General features: G+C 43.8%; 1 protein-coding gene across 2 annotated transcripts in view; it reads right to left on the bottom strand.

Moving 5' to 3' along the window:
• The window catches only part of SCHIP1 (schwannomin interacting protein 1), a 111,128-nt gene that overhangs the window by 56,665 nt on the left and 39,897 nt on the right, over positions 1-14,566 (bottom strand). The window lies entirely within an intron of this gene.

Raw genomic sequence — 14,566 nt, forward strand, 5'->3', positions numbered from 1 at the left:
CTATGACTTGGTATTTTAGATCTGAGCTGGTTTTTTACTTTTGTAATACCCTGTCATCCAATCCACAGATATGAGATAATTTGGCCTGAAAATTCTTAGAGGCTGGACAAATATTCCAAAACAGCAGTGATAATTATTTAAGAAGATCTAAACAAACATTCATTTTTGTAAATCTTCTATTGCATTTTCAGAGTAGTATTTTGAGATTATACACTGGTTTTACAAATGGCAGTACAGGTCAGGCTGTAATTCTCAACATATAAAAGAAACTAAATACAAACTTTTTATTCCATTGATGAACAGTCTTGTGATAGAAGACAAGAGTGAAAGAAGAAATAAAGTACTACTTTACAATTTCTCAGGATCTGTGATCTTGGGCTGGGAGTTTTAGCAAGTAGCTCATAGAAAAACATGAGATTTCAGAGTCACGTTCACCGCTGGGCTGCTCACCTTCAATTTAAAACAGTGAAAACACCTAAGGGGTCCTGGCACATTAGCAGTCAAGTGTTAACCTGTAAAACACTCAGCCCAGATTGTGCCGAGCTCTTGTGTAGGTGCTAGGACACCAGAGCGTTCTTTCACTCTTGTATTCAAGAAATGCTCCCTCTTAATACCCCTACCACAAAAGGGCATGGAAACATCCAGCCATCAAAAGAAGAGCACATTCCTATGGTACGTCACACTAGTCATGCTTCCCCCCTGAATGCTGCAGAATTCCAGGAGGGATTGTGCCAATCAGAGACAAATCCCTTCCAGAGCTCAACATGGGGTGGTGCGACTGCACCAATCCCAAGCCGGCAAGTGCCTATCATGCACAATCTACTGCTCAGTGTTAACAGACACCTTCAAACTCTGCCAGTCTTTGCATAGGAGTATTAGATGTATCCAGCCCCTTTAGTAGCTTAGCTTTGATGTTCCAATCTCTTGCTAGCTCATGTAATGGTGAGATCAGTGAAGCCATGTTTTTCACTGCTCTGCCAATGGAGAAGACATGCTGACCTGAAGTCCCCCATACTATCCTGGAGGAGATTGCTGCTTGATGTATTATAGACTAGGCTATTGGTAAAACATGGTAAAAAGTTAAAATGTACTGAGTAATATTCATTTTTGCACAATATCCTGTACAGTATGAAAATGCAAAAACCTATCTCTGCAATAAAAAGCAACGATATGCTTCTCCTTCCTAAATTGAATATTTCTATAAATTTGGGAATGCCAGTTCATTACTGAAAAGCCATCTGTGTATCCCTCCTATTTTCTATTAGCACTATTTCCTAGGCCTGTGGAGGCTGAGCTCACAAGTTCAAATGGCTATGAGAAAACAGGAATCCTGAGTTTTCCTTAGAGCCCCTGATTCAAGTGCCAAAAATCTATCCCTGATTCAGAATTTCTTTCTCAAAAATGGCCTTGCATGATGATCTCTCTACCCCCACTTTTCTCAGCTCTTCATCCTTGCAAGTACATTAAAAAAGCAGGGGGAAATGTGGGTGGATGGAGATTCACCAGAGTTTTCACACAAGTGGGAGGGCAAAGAGCTGAAGGGGAAAAAAATCCCATAAAAACAATAGTTTTCTCTGTTTCTTCTTTCAGGGCCTTATCCAGTATCTCAGCAGAAAGGCTGATACGTAATCATCACTCCCACAACCATGTGAGGAATTCTTCATCTCTGCAGCGCGGCTTCACGGGAAATGAGGTCTCAGTCAACAACCCTGGGCATCTCAGTGTTCTTTCCACCAGGGTAGGAATGCTACGTGGCTACAGTTCGTAAGGACTGTGGGACAGGAACAGTTCCAGGCTGCTCCCAGGGGAGAGAACTGAGCAGAAATAAGAACTACCTTACCTTGGAAAGGGAGGTTTCAACTACTCTGCTGCATACTGCAGAGATGTTTGGATGGGGAGGGGGAAAAGAACATCTCTTTCAAAAGTTTTACAACTTTTACAAACAAACAAAAACCAGAACCAACAGGTTGGGGTAGGGGGGAGGAAGGCAAGGAAGTTTGGAGAAAGAAGGCGGCTATCCTTCAAGCCCTGTATGTGGGGACTTAATGTTGATGCTTAGCAAAGACATTATGGCCACATATGGGATAATCATAATGAAACAATTTCCAAACTCCAGCTCTGGGAAGAGGGTGAAAAGACGGGACTCCTAACTAGGTACACAAGAGGTAGTAGAGAGGGGATAAGCCCTCTTAAGGTAGGGAATAGTCTCTGTGGCTGCTCTGATGCTAGGGAATCTCAGCAATTTTTGATGAGTGAAGATCAGCTAAAGTGTTTTGGGTTTTTTTGGCTGCATCAGACCAATCATTCACAAACTGCCTTTTTTAAAAAGAATGCTATAAAAACCACTTACATTTTAATTTTCCCTTCTGAAGAAATGTAAAGGGATCTCTCAGCAAGACTTTTTTCAGAAGCTTCCTTGACAGAGGGCAAAATGTTTGCCCCAAAAGACCAAAAAACAAACACACACACCACCACCAAAACAAACAAACAAACAAAAAACTCCTTGCTTAATGCTGAAAGCAGCTTCTTGTGTTACATAATCTCCTGATGACATTTATCATGTGTGTCATAAGAAAGACTCATGAAATTATCCCACTCTTCACACATTACTGGTTTATTTATAGTTGAAGTGACTCAGTGCCATTTCACACAAAGCAGATTTCTGACAAGTATAGCGTGAATCTTGTCGGACACAGCTATGGCACAGTGAGGTGCGAAGTACACAAAACCACCCTCTTTAACAGTTTATTCCTTCTGTAGGTATTTGTGCATGGGGGCTGCTTTATGTTTAACTTTTAGTTTGCTGCACAGTATCCCTCCACCTCTTCCAAGAGACTATTCTTAACAAGCCAACTGGTCTGGTTGGCACACAGTTCCCAATTCTGCAATGAGCTGTGTGTGGACATATGCCTGCATCCATGCAGAATCCCATTAAAATATCAGTGAATCTACACTGTCACAGGGGTCTGCCTGTATACAGCTCATTGCAGGATCAGGGCCATAGTTGCACCATAGGAACAGGCTCCACAGGAATTCCTTAAACCAAGCAAAGGGTTTTTCTTTAAATTGAAAGAATAAAGGAAAGTGTATCTGTCTAGAGGTTAGTGTACTAGGCTATGAGCCAGAGAACCATCTGCACCTGCTCTTTCTTTATCAGTTTGTGATTATCCATCCAGAGGGCAAGTCAGATAGGTAGGTAATAAATAAAGTTGTGGGTGCTTCAAGTGAATGAAAGTTATTTGGCTGTCTCCCAAGTGGGTCACTACAAAATGGTGTCCCTTGCTAAAGAAAAGAACAAGTAAACATTCCTATTTCTGCACCTACCAATTTCTGCAGCTGCCAGTTAGAATGCGTAGGAACCTTTGATAGTCCACTAAGGGAGGAAGGGGTCTTGAAAATTAACTAAATTTCAATGCCCTAAGAACGTCTGTCTGAAAACAGCTTTTGATAACATGAAAGCATCCACTCTGCAATGTTTTGAGAAAACATACAGTCTGACTATGCTGCTAGCCTAAACACTCCTTTCTGAGAAGAGATACATCTCTCTGCCCAGGAGAAAGTTACTGCATGTATAGAGAGAGCTCTTTGCCTGACAAAGCACTGACCTCTCCAACTCTTCTGACTACTGTTAAATAATGGAATATTTAATTCACCTTGCCCAGCTGGCCTTAGAGAAATTTTGCCCCAACAAAATTGCCTGACTTACAAAATGGTTTTCTATAGCTGAAATAAAATATAAGGGTCTCTTATATGTCTAGATAGCGCTACCTACTTACAGTGTCATACAGGCATTGAGGTTGATATGAAAAAGGGCCATTTTATGAAGAAAAGCAGCAACAGTATACAGCACCACTGGGTCTTAATGAAAGACTAGGTCATAAACAATAAAATCTAGCTCTTATAATATATATATATGGCTTTTCATCAGTAGTTCAAAGCACTTTATGAAGTGGTTAGTGTCATTATCCTTATTCTACACATGGGAAAACCAGCAGGGAGGGGAAATGACTTAGCCAAGATCACCCAGCAGGCCAGTGGCAGAGCCAGGAATAGAACCCAGGGCCTCTCGAGTCCCATTTTTGTGTTCTGTCCAATTAAGCAGACCTTCTTGGATAAACAGATCACTACTGAGTAGGCAGTTAGTTCCCATTTCATGAAAGGAAGATAGAAACAGAATTTTGGTTTACAAAGGGAACACAGGATCCAGGAGATAAATGTAAATCTTCAAAGAGAAATAATCCTCCTTCCAAAAACCTAGTTACTCGGGTGGGAACCTGCCAGTGTCCTGTAGTTCTCACCAAATAGACCCCAAGGCGAAAACCTGGGACTCTCAGTGACCTAGGGAACAATCCCTTAGGCAGCCCTCTCCACAAGACTGTATGGGTTGTTAAAGAGAGAAGTTCCTAAAGCAACCACCTCCCTAGACTTGCATCACCAGGAGAAACTCCACTGAAAGTTCACCTACAAATCGGATTTGGGGAATGGAGGAAAGTGTGCCACTGCTTAAAGAAGTCACACTTTGTTTAACGATCCCCTTTCTGAATCCAAGGCTTAATAGAGAGGGGAAAAAATCTTGAGATCTAGGGTTGATCTTTGACAGCAGTTGTGGGAATTGATGAACTAGTGCTACACACTAAGCCTGGGATCACTAAAAGAAAGCAAATTCTGACATACTGAACTGTTTGGAGAATTTTTATGGATCAAGGTAAGAGGAAATCAGTTTGAGGGGATTAGCAGTTATATATAAGAGGGCTGCCCCTGGGTCTAGGTATCAATTGCACAGTCTCTACTGAGGTGAAGTGATCAGGAGGGTTGCATGGGGAACAAAGAAGCATGAACCCGACAAAACACATCAAAATGTCTGGATGTTAAAATAATGTTATCTGTTCATCTACTGAAGGAGCAGCAGCACCTAGGTATTACCATTTGGTGTGCCCCTGATTCAGCAAAGAAATTTTTACTTATCTGCTAGCTTCTAGTCCTTTGCTCGGCACATCTCTCTATTCTTTTATTCCTAAAATGCATCTTTTTTTTTAACTGCCATATGTTAAGAGTATTCTTTAAAGAATGAAGTATTCCACGCAGCAAGCCACCAGTTAAACTCAAAGAAGGTCTCCTGAATCAATGTCTAAAAAGGACTAAACTGCTCAGCAGACACTATTTTATATTTGCTCATACTTTGCTATCCAGAATTTGCCAAGATTTGTGCTAAACTTGTCAGAAGACTGCTCCGTTTTAATAGTTTACACTGTGCTAGGTCATTGGTTCATTACTGAATCAGAGGGAAGTGTGCCTCACCAAAATTCTTCCTACAGCACTTACAGTAAGTGTTTCTTGAAGACCTTGCATACAAAAAAGTGGCCTGACCCAACTTAGGCTATGTCTACACTTGCAGAGTTTTTGCACTGTCAGTTTCACCTGTGATAGGGAACCAGCAAAAGAAAGGTTTCAGAGTAGCAGCCTTGTTAGTCTGTATCCGCAAAAAGAAAAGGAGTACTTAGAGACTAAGGTGCCACAAGTACTCCTTTTCTTTTTGCAGTAAAAGAAAAGCGCTGCTTTGTGTTCTCACTCACTTCCACAGGCATCAGATCATGTTCACATCTGCAGCACTTCCATCGCGGATGAAAGCACTGCACTGAGGGCAGCTATCCCACAGAGCAGCTCTTTCAATTTTGAGGATAGGTCTTGGGGTGGGGGGGATTGATCGCAGGGCATCTTAGTCCCTGTACAGCCTCCTCTCCCCAAACACTGATCTGCTCCAGTGGCTCAGCATTGCTCCAAGCAGGGGATCATTTGCTCCATGAAGCAGCCATTATCACTTGGCCAGATAAGTGAGCACTTGCCAAGAAAACAGGAAGGGGAATTTCAAAGTTCCGGAGGATTTACCGGGGTGGGGGGCGGACATCTTTTTACCTGGCTTCAGAGCAGCAGAGCTGCTGGCCAGAGTGGTCACCTAGGCACTGTGGGATATCCTTCGGAGGCTAAAAGCTGTGAAAACAGTAAGAATGTGTCTTCACTTGCACATCACTGCAGAAGTATCACCAGTAAGAGCTGTATGTCTCTCATGGAGGTGGTTTTCTGTTTGCGGTGAAGCTCTTGGAATGTTTTACAGTCCATACAGGCTGACCATTCCTCCCTGTCCCAGAATTCAGGTATGTCTAGGATTTGAAAACCCTCAGGACTTGCATTAAAGCGCTGAAAAGGGCAAGAAGAAAGAACGTAGCAAAATTAACTTTTTCTATAACCCTTGCCACCACCCAGGCAAAAAACTACACACCAAAAAACCTATACAGTAAACCAAAATACAGTATTATGCACTGTGTCAGAACACTGGAGTTGCTGAGCACTCTCAACTCCCACTACCACAGAAGGGGAGTCAGGAAATGCAAAGTTGTAACTCACCTGGAAACCATAACCTTACTTCTTCAGCAGTACCCCACCACCCCTCATTATAGTTAATTACAATGCGGCTGAATTGCAGTAGCTGAAAGAACTTAAAATTGAATTTACAGACGTTCTCTTTTAATTCTTCACCATAACATTGCACTAACAAGGATTTTTAAAGAAGTGAATTTCCTTTCGTATTTCTGGGATTTAAAAAGATGAATGAAAAAGCAAGGTGCTGGTTTGTGTGTTATTTGAGCATTTATCAGCAACTTTCTCCCTTAACTTAGTTCTTGTCCAGAGCTGATCAGAGGTGTTCTTGCCCTAAATATAATGGGAGTAACTCTCTTTCCTGCCCACAGTCACTCTCACAATAAACTGTCATTCAATATTTTGATGCCTTACATTGCTTGTTCTGTTTATCTGGGACAGGTGGGAGAAAGCTGGGTCTTCTGGCTAACAGTAGTTTACAGTACACAATGCTGGAGTTAGTTTTAGTTTAGTTTTCTAGAACTTCATAATTAATATATGCCTGGTTCATGTAATGAACAAGGTAAAACTCTATTAGGACTTTTTAAACAAGTTATTTATGTCCAACAGAAGAGTAATTAATCAAACACTAATTGGTCACTTGTACGAGAAAGTTATACAACCCTTATTCAAACAAATGACACATTATGTCTGCTACACATACCTATCCATAGTATTCATACTCCTTTTTTCTTCACCAATCACTAGTTTTTTCACTAACACTAGAGGCAACGCTGTTTACTTAATGCTTGCATAAGTATAATGTATTTTCAAGAAACTATGAAAAATACATGCACAATTACTGAAATTTAATGGTAATTTGCTCATGGTTTTCTTGGAGTTATGTACTTAGCTGTATTTTAGGTTAAGCTACACATTTTTCAGGGTTACTGCACCTGGCAAAAATAGAAGGAATGCTTTTTGAAAACTGAGCAATGCTAGCAATCTGTTATGACAACATATTTGCTTGAAAATGAGTCTTACCTCAAAATTACTATAATATGTATAACACTTTAGATTAATTTCTTATTTAAACAGGATGCTGCTGAGATGTTTTCCATAATTTTGAATATATCACTATTCTCTGTAATAAAATAATCCTTTAGAAGCTTAAAAAATTCTTGGCACTTCTGCAATTTCAACAAAGATTCTTAAAGTGCTTTACAAAGTGTAAGCCTCAAAAACCCCTAGGAAACATAGTAGGATAGAAAATGAAATGTTTGCTTCATTGGTTTGCTTTGGGAGGTCTGTCTACCATACATTTTAGGTTAAAACTCTCCCACCAATGCAACTCCACCCTGTGGTAGCAAGATTGATTACTACAGCAGATGGGGAACCAGTTGTTTTACCACCACTCCCCTCCCTCCCTGTCCTTTCTCATCATATTAAAGATGAAGTAGGCAGCTGTTCTCCCTTCTTTCCCCACACACCGAGGGTGGGGGAGGGACAGCAGCCCCCCAAACCTTGTCAGCCCTCTCATCCAAGAAAAGTTTCAAGAGAGTTTTTTCCACACCCAAATAAAGATATGACAGGCAATTATGACAGTGAAAATATAGTGTAAGTGTACAAGATTTAAAAAACAAAACAACCCCCCCCACCCAAAATAAACAAACAACCCCCATCCCACACACAGAATATGGGACAAAGGTATATATAAGGATATAGAAAAATTATGGTATATTGTATTTTGGAATCGAAACATTATCATGTAGCAAAAGAACGTATCCATCTATTCACAGGGGAAGAGATAATGCTGCAAGTCCATTTTGATCTAAGCTTGGTCTACACTACAGAGTTAGATCGACATAAGGCAGCTTATGGTGACCTAACTGTGTCAGGGTCTACACTAAGGCCTTTCTGCCGCTGATGTAAGTGCCCTATGACACCGACATAACTCCACCTCCACGAGAGGCGTAGAGCTTATGTCGGTGTAGTTAGGATTTATGATGGTGTAGTTAGCCCTTACATGGGCTGTTGGCTGTCTTATCAATTTCAGGGCTCTGCTGGAGCCCTGAAATTGACAAGAGAGCCAGCTCCCAGCTCCGCTGCTGCCCCCTCTCCACTCCAAGTTGGGCTGCCACCTAGGCTCCCGGCTTGGGCTGCAGCCCGGGCTCCCCGCTGAGAGCAATGCTGCCCCCCAGGGTCCTGGCTCCCCCGCCAGGAGCACAGCAACTGACTGGACTCCGAGTGCGGATTTCCCACCCGGAGGCAAGAAGCCCCAGCAGCTTCCCCACTCCCCCCGACTCCCAGCTGGGAGGTGAGAAGCCCCGGGGGGCAGCTGGGCTCTCGGGGATGGGGAGCTGCATGGAACTGAGAGCCCTGCCACTCAGCCCCCCCACACTGCCCCTCTTCAGTCAGTGGAAGAACTCCTGGTGAGGACATGTCCCACCAACAGAAGGAGGGTAGTGCGGACATCAGCCACTGCAGTAATTACTGTGGTGGGCGTAAATCAACCTAACATAGGTTGACTTAAGACTGTAGTGTAGACATGCTTAGAAGCACTTACCTGTGGAATGTTAACATACTCTGAAAGGGTTTTTGTTTTTTTTGCATGCATTGTTTTGCTTCTTAGGAGGATAGCATACTAGGAAGCAGATTTGGGATGGAGGGTTTGGCATTGAAAAAAACAAGAAAATGTGTGTATAAAATAGATGTTGATTCTTGATCAGGAAAATTTTCATCCTTAAAAAGGAACGTGCAATGGGGTGTTTACCCCACACTTGCCCGGAAAGGGTTAATACAGATTGAAAAGGGGGCTAATTAACCCAACACTCAACATCTGAGGTGAATCAGGTGGCTGAGTAATTCTGTGACTGAGTGAGAAAGCCCAGCTGAGGAGGAAGAGTTGGGCTGGGACTATAAAGACAGGAAATTGGAAGCAGAGGAGGGCTTACTGGGAAAATCTGTGGTCGCCCCCTGGGAGAAGGGAGGTATGTTTTGGGCTGGCAAACTCAGGGGGCCAAGAAAATAGGACAGGGCTTAGGGAAAGGCAGTCATGTCCAAGAGGGAACAGACCTTGGCTGCTGGCTAGAGGGTTCCTGAGCTGGAACCCAGAGTAGAGGGCAGGCCTGGGTTCCCCTGCCAGCCACTGAGGGAGTGGCACTACGAGGCAGCAAATGGGAAGACTGCCTAGGACTACTGGTGAGGAAAGACTCTGATACCCCTGAAGGGGAAACAATTTGGTGGCCTGACTAGAAGACCAAGTCAGAGAGAGGCAGCAGCAGGTTGTGAGAGAGAGAGAGAGAAGAAGATGCTATGCAACCACGAGAAGGGGAGTTGACCTCATAAGCTATTCCCCAGAACCTCCAGGAGGAGGTGACATCCTAGCGGTGAGTGGACCACCCTGTCACAGAACAAAACACTTTATATGTTGCTACTATTTTCTTTGTGACAATACACTTGTGCAGGGCTCTCTTATAGAAGATAATGTCATGAAATTACTTTTGATATTTTCTACATGTCCCCTTATAAAACACCCCATGCATCACAACAAACATTTGATTTCCATGTCCCTGATAAATATGGAGAATGGTACAACAGTCTTTTCAGTTTCATATCACAGTACATTTATGCCTAGTATCTCAAAATGTTTGACAATGAAACATTAAAATTATTCTTCAAGTACTGTAAATCTCCAGGGACTTAAACTGTGGCAGTTACTAACTCTTTCCTGAAGCTACACACAGATCTAGCATTACTTACTGATCTAACAGTGCAAACTTCTCCCCCTACTTCTGGCTCTACAAGCCACAGGCAGCACCCTCCATGGTTATTTCTGAGATTGCAAAAAATTTACCTATTATGCAGTTGCATTATCTGAGCCAATCAGTAATTAATTACTCTAGTTCATCTGCCAGATATTACAGAGGATAGTGAAATGGCAAGGGAAAACTATGGTTGAATTAGTTTGCAACTTTATTTCTTTGTATCCATAAGAAAAGAGTTAACATGTCAATCAGAAAAAAGGACATGGTAAACACAGGCTTTTTCATGGATCTATATAGAAATTCAATTGCCCCCTCCCTCCTTTTTTTGGCACTAATGACAACTAAATGGTGCAGCCATTCTGCTCTCTTTCTACTACGTTTGAGAGATGAGGAAATGAGTCATGGTTTCCATTTCCATCTACTAAGAGGCAATTCCACCATTTCTGGTGCACTTACACAAAGGGAGGAGAAGGGAATCTGAAGTTCTATGAAAGCAGATGTGTTTGTGGATTAGCTGATATATACCACAATTCATTCAGTCATAGCCTATTATTCTACATCATCTCAACTCAACCAGAATTAAACCTCCTCCATCAGCTTCTCCCTGCAGAACTAATACAAAAAGGTATCGAGTATAAATTAAAACCAAACAGCATTTATGGTTGGCTGTTAGGCTGAGATTTCCAGTTTTCAGAACTACTTCATACTAGCTGGGCCCATATTTATTGTATTTTCTTTAGTAGAAAGAGCCAATTCAAAGAAGTTATAAGACCAAAGTGTCAGATGCGCAAGTCTGTACCAACCAGGTGGACTGACCATTCATAACTAGCACAGTAGTTCTGACACATTAAACTTTGGGAGAAACTACAGAAAGCAGTGGAAAATATTGATTGAAGTAATAGATTTTCTCCCTCAGGATCCCACAACACACTTTGTGCTGCTTTCTTTTCTTTTGTATAGAAACATATTGCCCAGGGAAAAAAAACTGTCAAAAGGCCCATTTACAACCGTCCACTTACACTGAATGACCACACACACACAATTCTGCAAGGTGTTAACTATCTTTAGCAACAGAAATACTGCTATACCAAGTGAACTAAATATTTAACCTCATTAGGTGTCCCTTGCCCACTATGCAGGCCAGCCACTAGAGGGCGACATGATCAGTCACTTATGGTATGTCTACGCTGCACACCACCGACAGCAGGAACACACTGCAATGACATGCAGGCATGCGTCCACACTGCACTGCATAGCTACACACAGCAATGAAAGATTCTGGCAGTGGGGAGGCAATCAGGAAAGACTGTGGCAGCAGGAAACAGCTGGAGCCCTTTCCTGCTGTTGGAGACATGTAGTACCCTTAGAGTATGTCTACACTAAGAAATTAGGATGATTTTACAAAAGTCGATTTTTAGAAATCGATTTTATACAGTCGATTGCATATATCCACACTAAGCGCATTAAGTTGGCGGAGTGCGTCCTTACCACCGTGGCTAGCATCGACTTACGGAGCAGTGCACTGTGGGTAGCTATCCCACAGTTCCCGCAGTCTCTGCCGCCCATTGGAATTCTGGGTTAAGCTCCCAATGCCTGATGGGGCAAAAACATTGTTGCAGGTGGTTTTGGGTACATGTTGTCAGTCGCCCCTCCGTCCATGAAAGCAATGGCAGACAATCATTTCGCACCTTTTTTCCATGCAGACGCCATACTACGGCAAGCATGCAGCCCGCTCAGCTAAGCTCACCATCACCGCTACTGTTGTGTCCTAGGTGCTGCGGTCAGCAGACAGTGAAGTAGGACTGCTAACCATCATCATCCACCGCTTCCACTGCAATTCTGCTCCCCTGCTCTTGTAAATGAGCTCAGTCTCAATAGCAAATTTCTCCATGTTGCCGTCATCCACCGCTTCTGCTGCAACTCTGCTTTCCGGCAGACGCCATACCATGGCAACCGTGGAGCCCGCTCAGCTCACCGCTGCTGTTGCGAGCATTGTAAACACTTTGCGCATTATCCTGGAGTATGTGCAGAACCAGGCTAAGAGACGCCAGCACGAGGACGATTTTGATGAGGACATGGACACAGACGTTTCTGAAAGCACGGGCAGTGGCACTTGGGACATCGTGATGGCAGTGGGGGCTGGTTGATACAGTGGAACGCTGATTCTGGGCCCGGCAAACAAGCACAGACTGGTGGGACTGCATAGTGTTGCAGGTATGGGATGATTCCCAGTGACTGCGAAACTTTTGCATGCGTAAGGCCACTTTCCCTGAATTTGTGAGTTGCTTTCCCCTGCCCTGAAGTGCAGGAATACCAAGATGAGAGCTGCCCTGACAGTTGAGAAGTGAGTGGTGATAGCCCTCTGGAAGCTTGCTAAGCCTGACTGCTACCAGTCAGTTGGGAATCAATTTGGAGTGGGCAAATCTACTGTGAGGGCTGCTGTGCAAATCTGCTGTGATCCAAGTAGCCAATGCAATCATTGACGTTCTGTTATCAAGGGTAGTGACTCTGGGAAATGTGCACGTCATAGTGGATGGCTTTGCTGCAATGGGATTCCCTAACTGTGGTGGGGTGATGGAACGCATATCCCTATCTTGGCACCGGACCACCTTGCCAACCAGTACGTAAACCGCAAAGGGTACTTCTCAATAGTGCTGCAAATACTGGTAGATTACAAGGGACATTTCACCGACATCAACATGGGATGGCCGGGAAAGGTGCATGATACTCACATCTTTAGGAACTCCGGGCTGTTTGAGCAGCTGCAAGAAGGGACTTACTTCCCAGACCAGAAAATTACCATTGGGGATGTTGAAATGCCAACAGTTATCCTTGGGACCCAGCCCACCCCTTGCTCAAATGGCTCATGAAGCCATACACAGGCAGCCTGGACAGTAGTAAGGAGCAGTTCAACTATAGGCTGAGCAAGTGGAGAATGGTGGTAGAATGTGCCTTTGGATGTTTAAAAGCTCGCTGGCGCTGTTTGCTGACTAGGTCAGACCTTAGCGCAACCAACATTCCCATTGTTATTGCTGCATGCTGTGTGCTCCATAATATCTGTGAGAGTAAGGGGGAGACATTTATGGCAGGTGGGAGGTTGAGGCAAATCACCTGGCATCCGATTTTGAGCAGCCAGACACCAGGGCAATTAGAAGAGCACAGCAAGGCACGCTGCGCATCAGACAGGCTTTGAAAACCAGTTTCATGACGGGCCAGGCTTTGGTGTGATAGTTGTGTGTATTTCTACTTGATGCAAACCCGCCCCCTTTGTTGATTTTAATTCCCTGTAAGCCAACCACCCTCTCCCCTTTGAAATAAAGTAACTATTGTTTTGAAACCATGCATTCTTTCTTTATTATTTAAAAAAAAAGGGAGGTAACTGACAGGGTAGCCAGGGTGGGGTGGAGTGGGGGAGGAGGGAAGGACAAGGCCACATTGCTTATTGTAGCTACATTACAAATCAAACTGTTTGAATGACAGCTTTCTGTTGCTTGTGCCATCCTCTGGAGTGGCATGGCTGGGTGCCCGGAGCCGCCTGCCCCTGCGTTCTTGGGCGTCTAAGTGAGGAGGATATGGAACTTGGGGAGGAGGTCAGGTGGTTGTACAATGGATGCAGCGGGGGTCTGTGCTCTTGTTGGCTTTCCTGCAGCTGCACCAGACGCTTCATCATGTCCGTTTGCTCCCCCATTAGCCTTAGCATCGCCTCCTGCCTCTGCTCTTCGCGCTCCTGCCTCTGCTTTTCGCGCTCTATGCTTTCCTAGCCTCTAACACTGAATGCCTTCATGCATTCAGCTGTGCCCTATCAATGCGGGAGGACTGCATAAGATCGGAAAACATGTCATCGCGAGTGAGGTTTTTTTCGCCTTCTGATCTGCGATAACCTCAGGGACGGAGACGATAGGGGGAGCCTACCAACATTTGCACATGGGGGGGGAGATAAAAAGGGAGAGTAAAATTTAAGATGATACATTTTTGAGAACAAAAGGGAGACTCTTTTACAGTGAATCAAGCAATTCACAGTAGACAGCACATGTGCTTTAGGTACAAGGTCACATTTTGCCTTTTATATTGAGCACCTGCCGGTATGGTGACACATCACACTGAGCTGGGCAACAGAATTCAGTTTCCAGGCAGCCATGGTAATGCAAAAGTTATGCGGGGTTGACTTCTTACGCATAACATGTGGGAATGTTTTCAAACTGCAGCGCCATCCTTTCCCATAGCAAGCAATGGGTTGGGTTTCACATTTAAAAGGAGAGGCTGCAGTTTTCGGGCGGATGTGCAGCACACACCTGCCCCCACCCCAGCATGTGGCTATTCTCCAGGATGATCCCTTTTAGCCAAGCACAAACAGCCCAGCATGAACGGGGTCCTTTTACTGTTCCCTTACAAAAATTCCCCTATTTCAATTAGGTGACCATGAATGATATCACTCTCCTGAGGCT

This window comes from Chelonia mydas, chromosome 9 (genome assembly GCF_015237465.2).
Source record: "Chelonia mydas isolate rCheMyd1 chromosome 9, rCheMyd1.pri.v2, whole genome shotgun sequence".
In the NCBI taxonomy this organism is placed as follows: domain Eukaryota; kingdom Metazoa; phylum Chordata; order Testudines; family Cheloniidae; genus Chelonia; species Chelonia mydas.